The sequence below is a fragment of the Rhinopithecus bieti genome, unplaced genomic scaffold, assembly GCF_001698545.2.
Source record: "Rhinopithecus bieti isolate Rb0 unplaced genomic scaffold, ASM169854v2 scaffold_1624, whole genome shotgun sequence".
NCBI classification, from domain to species: domain Eukaryota; kingdom Metazoa; phylum Chordata; class Mammalia; order Primates; family Cercopithecidae; genus Rhinopithecus; species Rhinopithecus bieti.
In genome coordinates, this window is record NW_016803776.1 from 1,046,203 (window position 1) to 1,056,616 (window position 10,414).

The window sequence follows — 10,414 nt, forward strand, 5'->3', positions numbered from 1 at the left end:
TTTTTTTTTTTTTTTTTTTTTTTGCATCATCGGCAAGTGGAAAATAAGATTGGTCTAAATTATATTACTGAGAAAGGAGTGGCAAATTCATGGGGGCATGATGAGTAAAAGGTCACATTTCTGTACTATACTGTGCTTGAGAGTTAAACTCTAAATAGTGCAACATGAGCCTGGATAGAAGAGGTGGCATATATGTGCATTGATGAGAGAAGACTAGAGAGAGTGTGGATGGCTTTATTGAATGACAAATATAAAAGTGAAGTTTTAAATTTCTTTATTAATATATTTAATCTTTTTTGGGGGGATGGGGCTGGGTGGAGGTGGGGAAGGGGGGAAGATAGGTGGACTGACAAGGGCAAAGCTTTAACTTTGTTTAGAGGTGATTTCTGTGCATAGAAAAGCGTATTTTTGGTTACTGTTATTTTTAATTACTATTGAATTTATTAAACATATAAATTCATAAACTTTATTTTACCTTAAGAATCTTGGCTTATCGTATTATTCTATGAATAAATCTAGCAATTCTGTCATTTTGATTAGTTTGGTTCCATTTATAAGCTTTGTCTATTAAGTTCTCTCAAATATTTTAAACTGAATTTTTTTTAAACAATTCAAATGGTTGAATAACTACAACCTTGCAAGTCTTAAAAAATTAAAAAAATCCCTAATCAATTACATGTGGTGAATCTAACACCACTTATAAAGATTAAATACCATTGTACTTTCAAACAGAAATCACAAATATAAGATTAGGCCCTCAATAAACATAAGGCTAATCTTGTTAGATCCTTTGAAATGTTAAATTCCTTTCAACATTAGAGTGACTTTAAATATGAAACTTAAATACCTGAGTTTATAATTTTGTAACTCCTTTGGCTTAAAAGCAGATGATTTCTTGGCCCGAGGTGGTGGCTCACGCCTCTTATCCCAGCATTTTGGGAGGCCAAGGCAGGTGGATCATCTGAGGTCAGGAGTCTGAGACCAGCCTGTCCAACATGGTGGCCATTGTGAATAGTGCTGCTAAAAACACACACAAGTTTTTCTTTAAATACCTGTTTTATCTTCTTATTTTTGGGAAGCTAAATAACTTAGCCAAGTTTTACAGTTAATACTGGAATTGAGATATGAATAATCTCACAGTCCAAAATCCATACTTCTTCCAGGAGAGAATAGTATTTCTCAAGGGCAAACGAGTTGGAATAGCCCACTTTCTTGCAAGAGGATTTGAAAACTGCTTACTTCCTTTGCTTAGAAGAAACAAATGGAATTTGATTATTTCCCATATTCTAAAGAGGCCTATAATTAGGAAGGGATAGAAAAGGCGTAGGGAAGAAAATGATGTGACTGATTATAAATTATTCCTGTATTTACAGATAGGCACTGTTTCTTCTCCGCCCTTTCTACTTACCTCCAGTGACTTCTGCCTTATAAACATTATTGGCTAATATGTCAATTAGTTTTAGTTTAGAAATTATCTGGAGGAAATAGGCTCTGAGAGCAAACAACACTGTGCTCTGTTGGTGCCCTTTTGTAAATGATTCCCTCTAGTGGGTTGAAATTTTTGTCACTGTGTTGACAAGATCCCTACCTTCAAAAATATAAGTAAAAGAGACCCAGGATATTAATTATTGATAATAATCAAAATAATGACAACAATAATTCTGAATGTTTCTGGCTGTCACCACATAGTGGAGCCCAGGGTGAGCTTTTAAAATATTTATCAGCTCACGTAACTTCCTGGCTTTACATTCCAATTAGAATAAACTCCAAACTCTTTGCCTTATAAAACCCTGAAGGCGTGAAGCCTGCCTGTTGCTCCAGACTCTTGCTGGAATGTCAACACCAGTGGAACATGAGCTTCTCTGTCTGCTACTGGTTTATATTCAGCACCTGGAATAGCACCTAGTAAGTGGTTGGTGCTCTGTAAAGCTGTATGAATAACTGAATAAATATCTTATTTCACTCTTCTTTTCAATAATACATTCTCCTCTCTTCTTTCAGTACCTTGATCACATCAAACTCACTGACCCTGTATCAGAGTCTTCATATTTGCAGTCCCTTCCAGCAGGAGCTTTCTCCCCCAGCTCTTTGCATGTAGAGGAAACTTCACATTTGCAAGGTCCCAGGCTCCAAGAAGAGACAATATAAAGCAAACATCTCCTCATTTGTTATTCCCTATCACATCACTCGGCATACTTCTTTTATTGTCACAGTTTGCAATCATCCATTTGTTTACATGTATCTTGTCTGTTTTCCCCTAGATGGCAAAAGGGCAAGGTCCAAGTCTCATCCATTTATTGCAGTATGTCAAATAATGAATGCAGTGTACACTATTTGATAGATTCTCTTTAAGAATGTATTGAATAAATGAGCAAATTGCATGAAAATGAGCAGTTTTCAAAGTTAGCTTAAGTCGTTTGCTGATGTCATCATAAAAACAATCCAATTTCAGTGACCTGAGTACTTCTGATTTTGTCATAGGTCCCTCTTGGGTCATTACATCTGTGCGTAAGAATAGAACAGTGTTACTTAGCCCTTATGGCCTTCCTTTGGAATACTCTTGGGGTGGATCCTTTGACAGACATATCTTAAGTAGCTAAGTGGTTGGAGTTTCATGCTTTCCTTGACAGCATCAGACTTCAGTCTGGTATTGTGAGAAAGGCCTAAGCCTTATGGCCCAAGATGCCCTAAATTTTAGTAGTGTACTGATGAGCAACAAGGAAGGACTAGCAGTCCCCGATTTCTCTCAAGATATATCAGACAGTCCCCAGACTAAGGCTGAAATATGATTTTACCTGTCAGAGACATCTTTACACTTAGGTAAATGTAAAAACCCTGAACTTTGGAGGTAGAACTGGATTTGAATTTTAGCTCAGTGCCTCACTAGCAATGTGAGCCTGGCAGCTGCTTCAGCATCTTTTAACTTCAGGGTCCTTATCTAAATGCATGAAGAGTAATGCATACTATGTAGAGTTTGAGGCTGAGGGGAAGGCCCCTAATACATGGTGAAGAATAGAGGATGGGAGTGGGGTGGGGGGATGCATTCCAGGAAAAGGGAACAAAATGTGAAAAGGCTTTGAGGGGGCATAAAATAGATAATGTCCTGTTGGCAAAACTGAATAGGTGGTGGTGTGTGACCTAATACAGGAAGCAAAGAGAAGGGTGATGAGAGATGATGCTGGGGAGGCACAGAAGGTGTGTCGTGAAGGGACCTGTGGTAGTCAGGAACCAGAACATGGTCCCAAACAGAGAATTAATGTGATTCCATTTGTATTTTGTTTTTCACTATAACATATTGAATGTCTCATGTTTTATGAACTGTTGAGTTGGGTTCTGAACCCAGAGCTCCTTGTCTTCAAAGTTTCACCCTTTTCCTGTAAACAACCCTACCACTATATATATATATATCAGATATCTGATATATATGATATCTGATATGATATATATCATATATATCAGATATCTGATACTGAGGTAATCATGCTACCTAGCTAGTGAGGATTGATACAATAGGTAGTCAGATATGGTACTGAGATAGACCTTTGATATAAGATGTGATAATCTGAGCTACCATATCTGCATGATATAATACATCATATAGTGATAGTTAACAAGATATGCTGATGTAAGTATGATGAATATCTAGATTGGTAAAGAGTATAATGTAAATATTCCGATATAATGGATTAAGTATCAGTAGTCTATCCAAAAGGGAAGGTTGAGTAATGGCGAGATCAGATATAGGACATATCAGGAAAAAGTTGTGGTTATACTCAGGTCCAGTTTATAATGTTACTATAAGAACATGACATAGAGCATAAATGACATGAATGCCTAAGATCGCACAGTGAGCAGCCCACGTAGAAACCATTAGTTTCTATATTATTATGATGCTAATCTATATTATAATAATACATGATATATCATGATATACATGTATTTATAACATAATATTTCATGATATATGGAGTAGTATGAGGTGACTCTATGGGGGTATGTGGGGGAATATCAGGTTATATATTATATGTATATATTGCATGGTATTACATATGATATGTATACTTATATGATATGCCCCATGCTATTTTATGCGTATACAATATAACAGTATGTATGTGATATATATGATATATTATATATACAATGCATATAATTTATATAAATATATGCAATGTATAATTTATATAAAATATATATGGATATAATAAATTCTATATAATTATATAAATATATGAACATATATTCTATATGTATATTATATGATATATGGTATATATATAAATGGTGTAGATATAAAGTGGTATATCTAGAGAGATACAGATATATAATAGATATAGATGTATAAATTAGATATAGATATGTAAGGGATATATTATAGATATATAATAGGTACATAGATATATAATAGATATATACACATTCACTCTACCACTTTATATATATATACATTTATATATATATATATGTTTACCTAAACATTTATCTCTTTTCATAAGAACATTTAATGCCTAGTTCACCAGCTGTGTGACCTCTGGTAAGTTATTCAACCTTGCTATAGATAATTAGGACTATTGTGAGAATCATGAGATGTAATTGTACAAATATATACTTGATAACTATTAGCTATAATAATATTTTGTTTTAGGGGTAGGGTTAGGGCAGGTATAAAGCACTATAGCAAGCTGATAAGAACTATTTTGTAAGAGGTGAACCTTCCTGTGTTTCTTGGTGTTCTAATACCAAGGAAGCTGTTCCTACTGAGACAGAAAGTCAAGAGATCTATATCCTAATCTTACCTCTACTGGAAATTCACTTAATCTCTCTGGATCAGTTATTTACTACTGATTCTCAGTTTCCCCATTTGTAATGAGGGTTGGGAATGTTAGTACTAGTCTCTCTTTGGGGTGTTGTGAGGTAAAGTGAGTTAAAAGGAATTAGACCCCTTAGGGGAAAAAAAAAGCTAATATTAATTTAAGAAAACTGGTGTCATTTTTAATGTTGTGGTTGAAAGGTGATAAATTTACATGGTAAATTTCCCTTAATAATTTATTCTGTAACAGCAATATAAAATGGCCCTAAAGAAGTCTAGACATAGCTGGTCTCCCTGGTGTTAGTAAAGCTGAAGAAATGTCAATTAAGATAAATACCCCAAGGCAAAAGAGTCATTAGCTTTTGGATCTAGGAAAAATCTGTCTTCATCATAACTCAAAATAGCCATGCATAAATTTCTCCACTGCATTCCTGTGACTCAGAGACAAGAACAAACAGCTTCCCTTTTATAAAAGGAGAGTCTGAAATGCATAGAGCTAAATGACTTGCCTAAGATCTCACAGTAAGTGAGCAGCCACTAGAAACCATTATTTCCTTATGAATTTTAGAATAACTTTTTATAATTCTGTGATTAATGGCATTGGTACTTTAACAGGAATAGCATTGAATCAGTAAATTGCTTTGGGCAGTATGACCATTTTGGGCAGTATGACATTGATTCTTCCAATCCGTGAGCATATACTGTTTTTTCATTTGTTTGTGTTGTCTCTGATCTCTTTCAGCAATATTTTATAGTTCTCCTTGTAGATGTCTTTCATTTTGTTGATTAGATGTATTCCTAGGTATTTCATTTTTTCTTGTGGCTGTTGTAAATGAGATTGTGGTCTTGATTTGAACCTCAGCCTGGATATTATTAGTATATAGAAATGCTTTTAGTGGAGGCTTTAGGATTTTCTGGGTATAGAATCATTGTCATTGAAGAGAAATAGTTTGACTTTTTCTTTTCCTATTTGGATGCCTTTTATTTCTTTACCTTGCATGATTGCTCTGGCTAGCACTTCCACTATTATGTTGAATGAGTGGTAAGAGTGGACATCCCTGTATTGTTCTACTTCTCAAGGCTAATGGTTCCAGCTTTTGCCCATTGGTTATGATGTTGACTGTGGTTTGTCAAAGATGGCTCTAATGATTTTTAGTTATGTTTCTTTTCTTTTCTTTTTTTTTTTTTTTTTGAGACAGAGTCTCGCCCTGTTGCCCAGGCTGGAGTGCAATGGCGCGATCTCGCCTCACTGCAAGCTCCGCCTCCTGGGTTCACGCCATTCTCCTGCCTCAGCCTCCAGAGTAGCTGGGACTACAGGCTCCTGCCACTACGCCCGGCTAGTTTTTTTTTTTTTTTTTTTTGTATTTTTAGTAGAGGCGGGGTTTCACTGTGTTAGTCAGGATGGTCTTGATCTCCTGATCTCGTGATCTGCCCGCCTCGGCCTCCCCAAGTGCTGGAATTACAGGCGTGAGCCACTACGCCCGGCTAGCTATGTTTCTTTGATGCCTAGTCTGTTGATGTTTTTATCATGAAGCTATTTTGGATTTTATCAAAAGCTTTTTCTGTGTCTGTTGAGATGATTATATGATTTTTGTTTCCAGTTCTGTTTATGTAGTGAATCACATTTATTGATTTGCACATGTTGAACCAACCTTGTATTGCAGGAATAAAGCCTTACATGATCAAGGGATGAAAAAAGAACCTGGATAGCTAAAGCAATTCTAACTAAAAAGAACAAAGCTGGAGGCATCACACTACCCAACTTCAAACTGTACTAAGTCTACAGTAACAAAAACAGCATAGTATTGGTATATAAACAGACATATATAGAGCAATGGAATGAATACAAAACTCAGAAATACAGCCACATACCTACAGACATCTGATGTTTGACAAGGCAAACAAAATACAGGCAATAGGGGAAGGATTCTCTATTCAACAAACGGTGCCGGGATAGCTAGCTAGCCGTAATCAGAATGAAACCAGACCCCTACATTTTACCATATATGAAAGTTAACTCAAGATGGATTAAAGATTTAAATGTATAACCTCCAGCTCTAAAAATCCTAGGTGAAAACTTAGGAAATACCCTTCTCAACATTGGACTTGGCAAATAATTTTTTTGATTATTTATTTCAAAAGCAATTGCAACGAAATAAAAAAATTGACATATGGGACTTAATTAAACTAAGGTGCTTCTGCACAGCAAAATAAACATTCAAGAGAGTAAACAGACAACCTACAGGATGGGAGAAAATATTTTTAAACTATGCATCTGTTAGAAGTCTAATATCCAGATCTATAAGGAAGTTAAACCAACAAACAAAAAACAACCCCATTAAAAATGATCAAAGGAAATGAATAGACATGTCACAAAAAAAGATATACGAGTGGCCAATAAACATGAAAAATGCTCATCATCACTAATAATCAGAGAAATACAAATCAAAATCATAGTAATATATCATCTTACACCAGTCAGAATGGCTATTATTAAAAAGTCAAAAAATAAAGATGCTGAAAAGGTTGTGGATAGAAGGGAATGCTTGTACACTGCTGGTGGGTATACAAATTAGTTCAGCCACTGTGGAAAGAAGTTTGGTAATTTCTCAAAGAGCTAAAACAGAGCTGCCATTTGACCTTAATAGGTCAACTGGGTGTATGTCCATTATTGGGTGTATGTCCAAAGGAAATGAAATTGTTCTACCAAAAGACACATGTACTTGCATGAGCATTAAGACATTATTGAAGACGATAAAGACATGAAATCCTTCTAGGTATTCATCAATGGTTGATTGGATATAGAAAATGTTATATATATAGATATATACACACACACACATATATACACACACATATATATATCATAGAATACAATGCAGCCAACTATTTCAACCATTGTGGAAGACAGTGTGGCGATTCCTCAAGGATCTAGAACAGAAATACCATTTGACCCAGCCATCCCATATAATCTTGTGTATATACCCAGAGGATTATAAATCATGCTGCTGTAAAGACACATCCACATGTATGTTTATTGTGGCACTATTCACAATAGAAAAGACTTGGAACCAACCCGAATGTCCATCAACGAAATTNGGGTGTATGTCCATTATTGGGTGTATGTCCAAAGGAAATGAAATTGTTCTACCAAAAGACACATGTACTTGCATGAGCATTAAGACATTATTGAAGACGATAAAGACATGAAATCCTTCTAGGTATTCATCAATGGTTGATTGGATATAGAAAATGTTATATATATAGATATATACACACACACACATATATACACACACATATATATATCATAGAATACAATGCAGCCAACTATTTCAACCATTGTGGAAGACAGTGTGGCGATTCCTCAAGGATCTAGAACAGAAATACCATTTGACCCAGCCATCCCATATAATCTTGTGTATATACCCAGAGGATTATAAATCATGCTGCTGTAAAGACACATCCACATGTATGTTTATTGTGGCACTATTCACAATAGAAAAGACTTGGAACCAACCCGAATGTCCATCAACGACAGACTGGATTAAGAAAATGTGGCACATATACAGCATGGAATACTGTGCAGCCATAAAAAAGGATGAGTTCATGTCCTTTGTAGGGACATGGATGAAGTTGGAAACCATCATTCTGAGCAAACTATCACAAGCACAGAAAACCAAACACCACATGTTCTCACTCATAGGTGGGAACTGAAAAATGAGAACACTTGGACACAGGGTGGGGAAAGTCACACACCAGGGCCTGTCATGGGGTGGGGGAATGGGGGAGGGCTAGCATTAGGAGATATACCTAATATAAACGATGAGTTAACAGGTGCAGCACACCAATATGGCACATGTATACATATGTAACAAAACTGCACGTTGTGCACATGTACCCTAGAATTTAAAGTATAATAAAAAAATCATCTCCTTTGCAGCAACATGAATGCTGCTGGAGGCCATTATCTTAAATTAATGTAGAAACAGCAAATGAAATATTCTCACTTATAAATGGGAGCTAAACATTGAATACCCATGGACATAAACATGGGAAGAGTAGACACTACAGATTACTAGAGGGGGAAGGGAGGGGAGGCCTGGGTTGATAAACTACCTGTTGGGTACTATGCTCACACCGGGGTGATAGGGTTCATACTGTTCTTACCTCAAACCTCAGTATCATGTTATATACCCATGTCACAAACCTGTAGGTGTATCTAAAATTAAAATTGAAATGAAATAAAATTCAACATATATTATGCTACAAAAAGCTGTTACTTTCTGATTCTGAGTCTGGAAATCATGCTTTACAGTGTGATTTGGGAATTCTTTGGAACTTTCTATGAAACCATGTCACTAACCATCATGATAGAATAATTCTGAGATCTCTTCCCATTTAATCAGTTAGTCATGGCCATTCATGTGATGAGCTTGCTATTTGTCAGTTACAATGCTATTTTAGTGATGTGCAAATACTTGCTTTAGAACTTAAGATTAAGTTGTAACAGAGTCCAAGTTTGCTTTGCTGCTCAGGAACCCAATACCCCAGGTATTCTTGGTCTTTGTTGGGCCCACTATTTCTTTATATCAAGTTCTTTAGCTATTTCTCTCCCAGTCCTTTTATATTAAAGCACATCTGTTCCCTGTTCTGTTCCCAGGTCCTATAAAAGATGAATTCTTCTTTATATGATAATAGAGGTCTTAGGTGTCTAACTGAGCTATCATAAAATCCTTTTAAGTCCTAGATATTTTATCCCTAAGGATAATTTTATTTTTATATCCTCTGTGGATTCACTCTTCTAAAAAGTCAGCTATCATGCCAACTGCATATATTAAGGAATAATTAATTTGTTTTTCCATTTTTAATTAACTGGGGACTTAAACAGCTGCCAGATAGAGCTCCTGATCAGCATGAGATATAAGATATGTGACTACCCTGAGATGATTACATCTAGTGAAAGCAAGGAGATTTTCAACCTTGCCATATGTGTAAATGGAGAACTTCAATTAGGCTTTGAAAATATCAAAATTTACTCTTGAAAATCTACTTTCTCTGTTTAAAAAATACTTCAATTGTAGGAAACAGACTAGAAATTATTCACTGAACCTAAGTCATAGTTCTTGGATTACATTTTAGGGTTAAAAAGTTTAGGTGTTCCCAAGGGCTAATGGGATGACTTACTCATTTTATTTATGTATTATTTTGGACAAGACACCTTTAGAATTCATTTGGTAACTTTAGGGTAGTCTCCTCTTTAGACGATTGTTCAAGAAACATTCTTCCCTTGGTACACAAATATTTGCTGGTCTTTGCTAACTATCAGGAATTAATCGGCCCTAGAGAAATGCATTTCCACCTTTGCTTCATTGAGATGACAGCATAGTGAGAGGGAGCTTTAAGCATTAAAGCATTTAAGGTTCTCCTTTGTTTTCTAACTTCTATCACTATATACATGTGGTACAAAAGACATGATCAAAGAAAATAATGAAAAAAGGAATATAACTAGTTTTTTTTTTTTTTTTTAAACTGGAAAAGTTCAATCATTATTTATCAAGAAAGAACCACAGTATTTTTTCTCCTAAAACTTGTCCATTGTGC